At 42.3% G+C, this 12,819-nt stretch overlaps 1 protein-coding gene across 14 annotated transcripts in view; it reads left to right on the top strand.

The window, feature by feature from the left end:
• Positions 1–2,515: 2,515 nt before the first annotated feature.
• The window catches only part of cib (thymosin beta cib), a 51,629-nt gene continuing 41,325 nt past the window's right edge, over positions 2,516–12,819 (top strand). For 13 of the 14 annotated variants that reach the window (XM_076186981.1, XM_076186988.1, XM_076186989.1 and 10 more), the window contains exon 1: positions 2,516–2,678. The gene's annotated coding sequence lies outside the window, so the exon portion shown is untranslated. Of the gene's footprint in view, positions 2,679–4,896; positions 4,922–12,819 lie in introns of those variants that run through there. The other variant, XM_076186983.1, reaches the window with a different exon arrangement.

The following is a 12,819-nucleotide window of genomic DNA, read 5'->3' on the forward strand; positions in this document are numbered from 1 at the left end:
TAATAATGATTGATAATAATGATAATAATGATAATAATGATAATAATGATAATAATGATAATAATGATAATAATGATAATAATGATAATAATGATAATAATGATAATAATGATAATAATGATAATAATGATAATAATGATAATAATGATAATAATGATAATAATGATAATAATGATAATAATGATACTAATGATACTAATGATACTAATGATACTAATGATACTAATGATACTAATGATACTAATGATACTAATGATACTAATGATACTAATGATACTAATGATACTAATGATACTAATGATACTAATGATACTAATGATACTAATGATACTAATGATACTAATGATACTAATGATACTAATGATACTAATGATACTAATGATACTAATGATACTAATGATACTAATGATACTAATGATACTAATGATACTAATGATACTAATGATAATAATGATAATAATGATAATAATGATAATAATGATAATAATGATAATAATGATAATAATGATAATAATGATAATAATGATAATAATGATAATAATGATAATAATGATAATAATGATAATAATGATAATAATGATAATAATGATAATAATGATAATAATAATAATAATAATAATAATAATAATAATAATAATAATAATAATAATAATAATAATAATAACAATAATAATGATAAATAATAATAATTAATAACAATGATAAATAATAATAATTAATGATAATAATAATAATGATAATAATGATAATAATGATAATAATGATAATAATGATAATAAAAATAATAATAATAACAATGAATAATAATAATAATAATAATAAAAATAATAATGATAATAATAATGATAATAATAATAATAATAATAATAATAATAATAATAATAATAATAATAATGATAATGATAATAATACTGTAATAAATAATAATAATAGTAATAATAATAATAAATTATGATAGCAACAATGATAATAACAATGATGCTATGTACACAAAGCTGAAACATGAACAAAAGAAAAAGTAACCAGAAGAGACATGTCTTACAATGTAGAGGCTCCGATCAAATTTGAAGGAACTTAAAGGAGCGCATTATAATTAATTATCAGTGGGACGCCTCGTCGAGAGGTCGCTCCGGGGGTGAGTGGCTCGTTCCTCTCACTGGTCTTTCAAAAGCTATGAGAGCAGAAGTTGGTAGGTGGTGCTAGTGATGACTGGATGCTGCTGCTGCCCCCGCGCGCAAGAAGACCGTGGGAATTTTGAATTATTTCTATCTTGCCTATTTCGTATGATAAATTTCCTGTCACAGAGTGGCAGGGAAAATTACTATCAACCCAGCCTAAGTTGAATTTGATGAAAGACCAGGCATTAGTTTGACGAAGCGTACTTTGGTGAAATGAAGTCATTACTGTTGCGTAAACATTCAGTAGCACTAGTTGCACAAACATCATTACTACCCACTTGTCACACCGCAGCCGCCACCACCATCACCACCCACTCCTTTGCTACCGAATAGATGCCAAATAGATGAATCAAATCAATCGGCGGCACCCGCAGTCAAAGGCAATATGCTAAGAGGGTTTGGCTTTGGCTTTGACCAGAACAAAGACATCAAACGACCCACCTAACTTGAAATGCTTTGTCGATTAATTATATATCCCTTTACGGCTGAGGGAGTCCTGAAAGCTGAATATAATAATATAGCGTAAGTAAGAATAAAGTTGAAAGGGTAGGTAGAATGTCTTGAAAGTGAATACCGCTCTGAGAGTGGTAGCTGTTTATCAATTTCCCTTCAATTCGAGTGTGTGTGTGGGGGGGAGGGGTAGACGGGTAGCTTCTTTATTTCATTGTCACTACCATACACGAAAAAACGAAGAGCAGACATGTTTTTATTCAGTTTAAACTACCAGCCTTTTCAAAGCGTTTGTGGTGGTTGGGACAGGGGGGGATCACATCGGCAAACATACAATTATCGACTATTGTGGAATCAAGTCTTGTGTGGTGGATTTCCCAGCCATCCGCTCACCAATGTGGGGTAGTGCGGTTTGGGAAGGTTGGCAGCCCTGTCTTAGACTTCAAGTCCTAAGGTCTATGAAAGCAACCGGCTTACACTAACTTTGCGCCATACTTACGGTTCCATCCCCCACAGCGTCATCCCCGTATCTATCAGCGCCGTAACTACAAACACGTGCTTTTACAGCCCCCTCCCGTCTTCCGATACCACAGATTAATCCTGATATCACTAGTATCTTGCTCTGCTACTGGCAGCATATCCTATCCGTTGCTCTTGCTGTATTGTTATCGTCAAGACTTATGTCATATTCATAATCTCAGCCTCACCACTCGACTCAAAATACTAAGACAAATTTCCAAATATCGATACACCGGACGGGGTATTCAGATTAGTGTGTATGACGCACCATCAGAACCCAATACATTCACAGTGGAATTCATCGTTCTCAGCACTTCATCCACTTATCCACTCCCACCCACTCGCTCCCCCACCTCCCTAGCCCACCTTCTGTCTCCTCTTCCCCCTCAATTTCCTCTCCTTCCTCCTCCACCTCTCGCCTCCGACTTCTCCTCCACCTCCTCCTCTACCATCACCGTTCGTTCTCCGCCGTCCCGTCCACCGTCCCGCCATCCAGTCGAGGCTTGGCGCGCGTCGAAGCAGCAGCTCAAGGTACGATTCCCGCCATATTCGCTGTTTGAATTTTCATCGTTATAAACTCCAATTTGACTCCATATTCCAAGTTGATTTCAACTATAAAGATATTGTAATAGCTGTGAAAGAACTTGAAGTGCTGACATTTATTGAAAATGGTAAATTCTGTGGTAGACAGGGAGGGTTGTGTGTGTGGTGGTGGAAATGCCGGCTCGTTTAGAATCTGACGGTTGGCGTTGGGGTGTGGTCATCGCGCTTTCGACTAAGATAGTCGTATGGATGGAGGGTAACTGTCGTTGGATTGAATACGCGTTATATGAAATGAACAGGCAGGTTACCATCATCGCACCATGTGAAAATATGTTTTAAAATGCCATTGAGCACCAACACTATGCAGACATAAATGTTATGCTTCTTTCAAGTTTGTGCCAGTTGCGACAAAGATTATTTGTCGCGTGTGCAGCTGGAATATCGTACAATAACGCACTACCATTACGTAAGGCATAGATACAGAAACCGTAAGCTACTCGAAGCTGGAAACAACTTCATGGAATACTGAGATGAATCACTGAAGGGTAATGTGAAGTAATGTCATAGGATGACAAAGAAATCCTACGTGTACACCCTACACAATTAAATGGTAGCAGATTATAAAGATGGGAAATATTTCCAAACAATGACAAAACGCGGCGATAACGCTTTGTGTGCAAGTCTACGGGCGTCGTACAAAATATTTGAAGGTGCTGTTTTTTCCGTTGTTGCCGTGGAAATTTATCTACATAGCAGTGGATGAATGTGCAAATTTGTGAGTGTATGTATGTGTGTGTACGCGTATGTATTGTTTGAGCTTGGGCACATCCCCTAGCAGTGGGGATGACGACCATGCGTTGCTGTAGGGCTTAATCTTTCCAACCGAAGGAAGGGGACGAGGTGGGCCCAGTTTCCTGTCTCGTTCACCGAAAAAGATTAACCGAGAGATATTTAGTATGACAACATTTTCTTTCATATTCTCCCTTCTGTCTTTACCTAAATTTTGTTCACGCAAGTTGCATATCTTGTATATCATTGCCATGCACCATATTTGCACGTGTATATATATATATATATATATATATATATAAGGGCTCGTTGGTCTTCGACCTTACGTAGGAGACACGTTCAATCTTCGGCGGTTGTTTGTGTCGTGGGTGCCACTTTCCATAAATTTACGATCGCAAATTTAAAGAAAGGTATGACTTAAACTTGACGAAAGTTTTCCACCTACACTTTTGATATTTATATATGATTATGCATGTGTGGTCACAAGTTTGTGCATACAGGATATCGATAATTAATTTGGGAGAGCTTGTAGGAGCCTGATTGGGTTTTGTAAGTTGCGAGTGGGCGACCGAGCGTGAGACCTGGTGAGTGGACAAAGAGGTGAAAGCACATCACTCAGTCCAACCGGCGGAAGCCATTTAGAATTTACGAGCCTGGCAACGTAGTTCTACATTGTCGCAAATATCTTGTGTGGCTGCATGTTCAGTTCTGTGGGTGTCATTGTGTGGTACTTCGCGAAATTGGGTAGTTTTTGTGCTTATCTTTCGAGGGACGCTGTCTGGGCTTTCTCACATCCAACCTTCCTATTTCTCGTCTTTGTGTTGTCCCAGATGCCTAGATTATCTTCATTTCCCCTGGGGTTCTCGAAAAAAATATTTCATGCATGATAACTACATGCAACTACACAGAACTATAGCAATCTGACAGCAGATGTTGACGATACGGATATATTTCTTTAAAAATACATAACCCTATTTTACATTTCAAAGGAAATTGAAACGAGAGGGTGGGGGTATCGTAAATCAAACTTTCGAGTTGAACGTCAGGGTATCGGAGTAGAAATGGCTTGAGGACCATTGATGGGTGAACACAGCGAGGTTTGATAGGGGTGAAATGTGTTTGACTATTGCTGTCACTTTAGGGACGCAACACGGAAGATTGTAGGTTCGATGTGTGTTTCATGACAGTTTCCTGGGGGTAGTCAATACGTTTCTCAATGTACTTCACAGACACCCCCCCCCCCAGACATATTTGTGGTGTGCCCTGGGTCTTACGGGCTGTGTATTCCCCTTCCACACGCACCAGCCATATCACTGGTTCTTCACCTCGTTACACCGGTCGCTCGTACACAATGCTTCATACCTCGCCGGCCTACCGAGGAAGGAACACACCTACCACCTTTCTTTGTGCACAACGTGCACTCCGCGTCGTTCCTTAATCTGGTTAGACTTATCCTATGACTCAGTAGTATGATTGTAGCGTACTCTACATATAGTTTGGTTGACTTATGATGATATATCGCCAAGATGAATTCTGGACTACAGTAAGGTAGTTTCAGTAAAGCATTGTTCACATTGGTGCCCTTTCTGTGAAACTGATTAAGTTGGGTGACTGTAGCTAAAGAAAAAATATATATAATATACCCCAGGATGTAGAGAAGTGGGATTCTTGCAAGGAGGTTTTGGGGTAAGACCGTTTGATGAGCTCTTGAATTCCAAAGAATGCGGTGTGTGAGCAGGCGCCGGTTGCAGGGGTATTTGCTGACCCAGCACAAACGTCATTCTGCTGTACTCTTGCCTAGAGAATTGTCACAGAATACTCTACCGTGACCTCTCTACCAAAATTCGATAGTTCAGAAAACAGCTATTACTTGTCTACATGCCTTCATTACAGCAAGGAACGTTATGGGGCATAGGTGTTCTCGTATGTCAAGGAATCTACGTGCATTTAATCGTGACTACACGCGTTAACTCATGCATGCGCTCTTCGATACACATCCGCAAGCATGCTTGTACACATTCACGCACAGACCTATCCGCTGTTTTGTACTAAGTTCAACATATATATACATATGCTTCATTTATACTTAAGTGTCTGGTGACACACTGGTGCTAAGACCAATGGAGTAATCGCTTGGGTAGGAATTGTGTATGATCATGATGCACTCGGATCAAGGACGAATCACCATGGTAAGTCTACGGTGATTACACGCAGACAGGAACCTAGTATACGACTATTGTTTTCTGCCAGTTTTTTTTTTTTTTTTTTTTTTTCAGCTGAAGAAATGACTAGAACTAAAGGATTAGAATAGTTTGCGAGGGTCACCCTTTTCATATTTGAGTAAACTAGTTTACGATTGTAAAAGCATACCCCTGTTTCAAGATCAATCTCTCTGACTCCGGAATAAGTTGATCTGTGTTGTATCACAAAGGGATTGTATACGCCTTATTCGTATTAATTTTTAATGATTAACATGATAATGCCAGCTTCACGTATCCGACTTCTTGCGCAAGCCAAATCCAGACGGGCGGGTTGAGAAAGCGGTGAGGAGTGTCAAGGGTCGCTCGTCTGTCACCTTTGCCCTACATGCTAGGTCATGGATTCGCAGGCTTGTCTGTGTTTTTGGAGGTACATTCAGAACTAACTCACGTAGTTCTGAAGGGAACTCAAGAGCTGCTTTGGTTTAGCTACAGACAGAATGAAGATTAAAGGTATTAGGGGCGGGGATAAACGGATTTAGTATGAAATAATCTCAGCGCGCGCGCGCACACTGGCTATGCTGGTGTAGTGGTACCGACCTTGTCTGGTAAGTTGTCTTGAGTTCGGTTTCCTCTGGGGTACGAAAAAGCACCTCAGCACTACAAGCCGGCACACCGCTCATGTTGGACAAGGAATTATGGGTTTGTGTAAGGTCACATCCAAGAGATTGTTGATCACAAGTCCATCATGTAATCCAACCCATGGTGAAACACATCCATGATGAATCCCGCACGCGCGCGCACATCTGGGACTGCCAACGTTGTAAATCCGAATTCGCACCTCGTTCACAGCGTGAAAGCTCTACGACACTACTAGCCGTTAATGTTTCCATTGGTCAAAGGGCTGAGTGTAGGTCACTGCATTTCCTAAGGATAGGACCAAACGAGTTGAGCTTTCACTCGGTAGACCAGTAACTATGGATCATAAGTCCATCACGTGATCCATGGCTATGGTGGTGAACCACAGAAGACTTCTGTGCCTCACACCTTTCCGTAAAAGGCTTGATATGGACCCTATGTAGACCGCGAACAACCGGTGAAGGAAGATTGGCCCCTGTCCAGACGAGACATATGGCTGACTCAACACTGTATAACTGGAAATGACTGCAAGGGGAGGCAAGCCAGATGGTCACTGGTTGAATACAGTTAGTTGTGGCAGATGTCTGTTGTCTCGTGGAGTCTGTTGACGACTTGACAGACGAGACCATTAAGAAGTCGGGTGGGTGACGATGGTCAAGCACTGCGCATGCGCTCGAGGTTCGAACGCGCAACTAAAGTTCAAAGAAAGTTTGTTAGGTGCATCTGCAGGCAACACATATGCGAGTAATATAGTTCCTTGACATTTTTAGTTGTAAAGTTTTGCTATTTCTTAGGTAAAACTTAGAAAGAAGTATTTTATGAATTAGTACACAATTTAAATGTTTTCTTGTGTAAGCGAAGATAAAGTTGGTGTTGGTCAGCTGTAATAAATGCATTTGTGTGGAGGTATGTTTGAATTGGGCTGTATCTCGGAAGCAGACAAGACATTGTGTTTAGATCATGGGATTTATCAGATGTCATTAATGTTTTAATTCGGTAATTAGGCAAGGAATCAGACGTGCATTCGTTTAGTGACGAGGTCTAAACTCAGGATAATCCTGAATGTGTCGCATCATTCAGTGTTGAGCAATTCTACGAGTCCCTTCTCTAACTCTCGCACCTTTCAGTTGGTTCTTGTCCATTGGTGCAGTATTGAAACTAGCAGTCGAATGCTGAAATTTGTTTTTCGTTTATTTACATGCATTTTGTTAAACCAGGGTATAAGTATTGTTTTGCCATTTCCGTGACCTAAAATGGAGATTTGTTCTGACAGCAAGTAATGGGGATAAAAGGTTTGTTTATTTGTTATGGATTTGACGACGTAACTCCGGATAGGTGACGGCGTCGCATTGCAGCGGGGATAACGATGACGTCACTGCCGCGGGCGTGTCGATGACGTCATAGTGGTGACTAAAGAACCGAGTGATTTTGGACATCAGTTCAACACCTGCGCACCTCTAATCAGTTCTTGGGTGCCATTACTCTGCAGTCACTTCCGGAAACCTAGATATTTTATTTTATTTTTCTAGATATTGTAACATTATCTGGAGAGTAGCGAATTATCAAGTCACCGTGTGACATAGTTAGATCGTATTCTCTTGGCAAATTCATCACTTATGTAGGAAGCAAAGCCGTCGTATTCGGATGAAAGTTCGTAATTTTGCCAACTTGGAGGTGTTGCCAGTTTTCGTCATTTACAACTTCCGGGTTTCGTAATGTCATAAAAGACTTCAAGTATATGATATTTATGCTTCCAAAGAGCAGCGTTACCTGCCATAATATGCACTCTATAAATCTTATTTTACGCGACAAGTTGTATGTTAATGATTGCAGTGTTAACGACAATGATAAAAATAGAAATAGTGATTATTATAGGAGCACAAAAGTGTATAACAGTATAACGATGGCATGGATGACGCGTTCGTGTCGCCCAGGGCAATCGTACAATTTGCCGCCCTACAAGGCAATATTACAAAACTGACAATTTGCAGAAATAGAAACACACACATGCACACTTAATTAGTCCTTTTGACTTGTTATCCACCAGCCTTGAAAAAGAGCTCAAATGTTACCCATGAAATTTGTCTCAGAACTTTTTATATATGTATAATATATATATATATATATATATATATATATATATTTATATATACTGATTCACCAAAATGCAGCTGCCCTCCACCCTTTCCCACAGGGCCACCTGCGGTTGGATATCGGTCCTCTAAGCGCAGTTTGTTTCGAGTTGCAGTTCCCCCCAGGGGAAATCACAAGAAAAGGGAAACAGTATTGGCAGACAATCCATGCGTAGCTTTCCAATCTGCTAAAAGATTTGTGACGACCGTACATGGGTTAAGTTCGTTCACCCCGAGTCACTCTAACGCCCTTGCCTTGGATGCACTCACGCACCGAAGTCAGGCATTTCCTCTGACTCTTGGTGTCTCCGAGTTGCTCGAAGTACCCACCAAGCCGCAGAGATATTATCTTGTTCGTCACACACGCACGCGCGCGCACACACCCACATACACACTCGGTCGCGCGGTTGGTAGGGTTCATGGCTACTATGGCGGTCCGGGTTCGAATCCCACCCAGGCTGATATATCAGTATCGCTGCGCTGCGAGTTGTTACCCCAACTCTCGTGGGCGGGGAGTCGGGCGTGTGCGTACGTGTAAGGTCACAACATTACCCATAGATTGGTCATATATGAGATCTGAGAGTTCTTTTGGGGGGGGGAATAGCTGTCGATCATGAGTCCAACACGTGATCCAAGGCAATGGTGAACCATGGTGAATCACAAACAAACGCACACACACACACACACACACACACACACACACACACACACAGGGAGAGCTATGCAGGCCGGATATTGATAGAGAAACCAAACACTTGTTATTTTTCTTTAGCGGGGTGGGGTTGCGGTCGTGGTAATATGATCTGAGATACCGTGATCCAGTTGCAAGAACAAAGATTATGATGCACGTCGTTAACCTTGTCACTGTGTGAGAGTGGATCATTTCAAAAGATTTTAAGTAATACGTTGGGAGACGATCCTTCTTGAGATTTCGTTTCTAGAGTGCGATTTGTAATGCTGTGTTGTTCAGCTATCGTGGTTTGGGCCTAGATTGGTTAGGGTGATGAGGTTTTGTGTGCTTGGCATCCTGTCGAGTCGGGGATTGGAGCCGGGTGAGGCCAGGGGTTGGGGGGTGGGAGGGTGTAAGGGAGGAGAAGAGGGAAGATGAAGGTGGGGCTGACTGGGACATGCGCACCGGAGGAAAAGGAATCAACTGGCACACAGACAAGAGAGGCCGATAGTTCGGAGGGGAAACTGGAATCGGTTGGAAGAAACGAAAACGTCTTGAATTCGTAAGAACATGATTGTTTCCTAATGGGTGCCTCCCCCGACCTTGGAGCCATTATTTATTTATTTTACATTCTTGGAGAAATCATTATAGTACGTAGAATACATGGATAGCCAGTCAAAATTCGTACGGAGTTGGGAAAGTGTTCTGTTTTACGTCGACTTCAATGGAGTTGGCGAGAACAGAGGCAAATTATTAGGCAGAAGATCGTAATGGTCGATGAAGAGCTCTGGATGGGTTAATCTGGGAATGAAAAATTTAAATTGGTCCGCGAAAATAGCTGTCAATTCTTAGATGAGTGCGGGGGGGGGTGTGAGAAAGTGAAATCGGGCAAGGGGCGAAAGAGTCGGAATTGCCCAAGCAAAGAAAGGATTTGAAAATAATGGAACTAAGACGTGCATTTCGTCACAGGAGACGGAAATTTAATTAGACGGGGTAGGTGGGAGTGTTATAGTAGTACAGAATTGGCACATTTTTATTGAGCAAAACTTGCATGTCATGTGTTCTTTGTAGTTTAGCAGCACGCATTTGTTTTTTATTCTCCGCAATCTTTGGGACATCCTCGATGTTGTGTTTCTTGGGAACAATTTTTTGTAGTAGTTTGATAATTGTTTGAAGATATTTTTCATTCACCTTCAGTAGCTGTCCCCATCTCGATCACAGATGCAAGCACCAACAATCTGTAATATAAATGTATCACCTGCAGCATATGCTGTGAATCAAGCACAAGAAAACAACATCTTGCCCAAGGTCTTTGTGCTCACCCAGCACAGCCAGGCCGGGGGGGGGGGGCGAATAGGAAACTGGATCATCACTCATGGCTGAGGAGGAGGATGTGGGTGTGTGATAGGGGGTCTTGTCCGAGAGGCCTCCAAGGGGGACACTGAGAGGGCAGTCGAGGTACAGAAACGAGGTACGTTGCAGACAGACAAGGAACTGAAGAGCTGTGTAAGGAAGAGCACCGAGTGTTAATCAAGTGTGCTAAAGTGACGAAATGAGTGATGTGAGGGGTAGGTGGATATCAGGAGGCAAGTTCGTTGTTGTTGCTTAATGCAGAAAACGAGACACGTGGCAGCCAGATCAGAGAAGAGAGTGGGGTGACTGAAGGAGATGCAGGTGTTGCTGAGGGTCTTGGGAATGGAATGGGGGTGGGGGGCTTCGGAGAAAGGAGCCTTGGGCGTGTAGAGGCATTAACGAACACGGATGAGGTGGTGGGAGCGAGCGGAGGGGCAGAGGGCATGTTACCAAGGGTGCTGCGAGCAGGTACTGGCCTATTGTTGACCGGGAAGCGGGGAAGGAGTTGGGGGGGGGGGGTCAGGATAGAGGGTCCCGATGAGAGTAAACTGATGGAGTGAGTGGCTTCTAAGGCGGGTGGGCGAGGTATGTAGGGAAACTGTGTGATAGATGGCGCTGTGGTCACACGTAGAATGACAGGAGAGAGCGTGAGGTCCCAGGGAAGATATTTTTCGATCTCGCGACATCGGCAATTCAGGAAAAGAACCGTCCAAATGCCTCCTCACACAGAAACGACGAATCGTGCTTGCTGACCCCGTCGACACCCCACCCCTCACTTCGACTTCTTCCCCCCCTTCAGCTGTGCCGCCCCTTCCTCCTCTTCCTCCTCTTCCTCCACCCTTCTTGGAGCCAGCGCATCTCTCGACACCCTTCGTCCACTCAAGAAAAGAGCGGGGGATTTGCTCTCGGGCGGCAAGTAAGGACGGGTCGTCTCGAAGAGCTTGAGGGAACGCAGGGCTATCTTTGTCGGTGTCATGTTCTATATACAGTGGTCGACAAAAGAAGTGCCTGTTCCTCTTCGCCCACACTTAAGAAATGTAGATATTCAGTGAAAATAAAAGTAATTAATTCATAACACTTAGTACATATAATACTTGGTAGGGTGGTATTTTTTAACCACCTAGAAACGTCTTGGTAGAATAGGGCAAGGTTTAGGTGCTGGGTGTTCAGATTGTCCTAGGATTCTTGGATGCTTGCAGCTTGGGTACTAGAGATGAGGCCGCTCTTGATAGGTATCAGAGATTTCTGTTGGGTAATCGGGACTTGCCCGGAAGGTCCTTAGAAAAAGGTACCTGGCTTATTAAGCCATTTGGCAGATTTTGCTGTCAGAGAAGGGGCAAGGCTCGTTATGGCGTGCATTTTCACGCCCGCGCCATAACGCCTAATTTCGAAATGAGGGGAAAAAACGCGCACCTACGAACAATCGAAGTTCAAATTTCGCGCGCCTCAGTGACGATGTTTACGACAGAATGAAGCCGAGCATCACGGTATATTCATCAAATAAGCCTAATTCGTATTATAGTATTCACTTGTTAAGGAAAAAAGATATTTTTGTATAGTGTGTCGTGATTCAATTCCAACAGTATGAAAAAATGCTCGCTTAGCAGTTGCGGAGAAATTTTAGGCCAGTACTTTTTTAAAGAACAGGGGCACTCCTTGTGGACCAACTTGACATACGGTCGAAAGCGTAGGTGATCACACAGTAGCTGCTGATTGTTCTTTCTCGACGGGATCTTTGCCGAGCACTGTACACTTCACTGACATAGGCATTCATGCCTAACTACCACGCAGGCCGAGTAACGGAATACATATATATATATATATATATATATATATATATATATATATATATATATATATATATATATATGTACGTAAGTATAACGTCAGGTAGGTTTTATAATTTAGGATGTGTAGGCTTCAAGTTGCCAACCCCTTCGTTGAGTTTATTCTTATTGCCGTTATGTGAATTTATTCATTTGAGGGAAACCTTTCACACTGAGAGGGTTTCAGACGCTCCCCTTTTGACGACCAACACAAATTCATAATATTTGTAATAGCTGAAACTGGCATCTCAAGCGATCGCTCACACACACGTACGTCATTATATCATTTTATTAGGCTGGCTGTGTGTGTTACACTTATTTGCCCTGGACCCGCCCATGTCATGAACAGACCGCCTCACGGCATGTTACACACGGCGTGCGCGTAGTCTACTTTAAATCACCGCCCTCCCTAGCACAGGAAATGAACGTGGTCGACTGTATCCTGGGCTACACCTGCGTTGGTATATCTTGAGTCACAGCACGACACTAAGGAGCCTGGCCGGCGCCAGCTAGATCAGACTT

The sequence above is a fragment of the Oratosquilla oratoria genome, chromosome 6, assembly GCF_046742065.1.
Source record: "Oratosquilla oratoria isolate Oo_2021 chromosome 6, ASM4674206v1, whole genome shotgun sequence".
In the NCBI taxonomy this organism is placed as follows: domain Eukaryota; kingdom Metazoa; phylum Arthropoda; class Malacostraca; order Stomatopoda; family Squillidae; genus Oratosquilla; species Oratosquilla oratoria.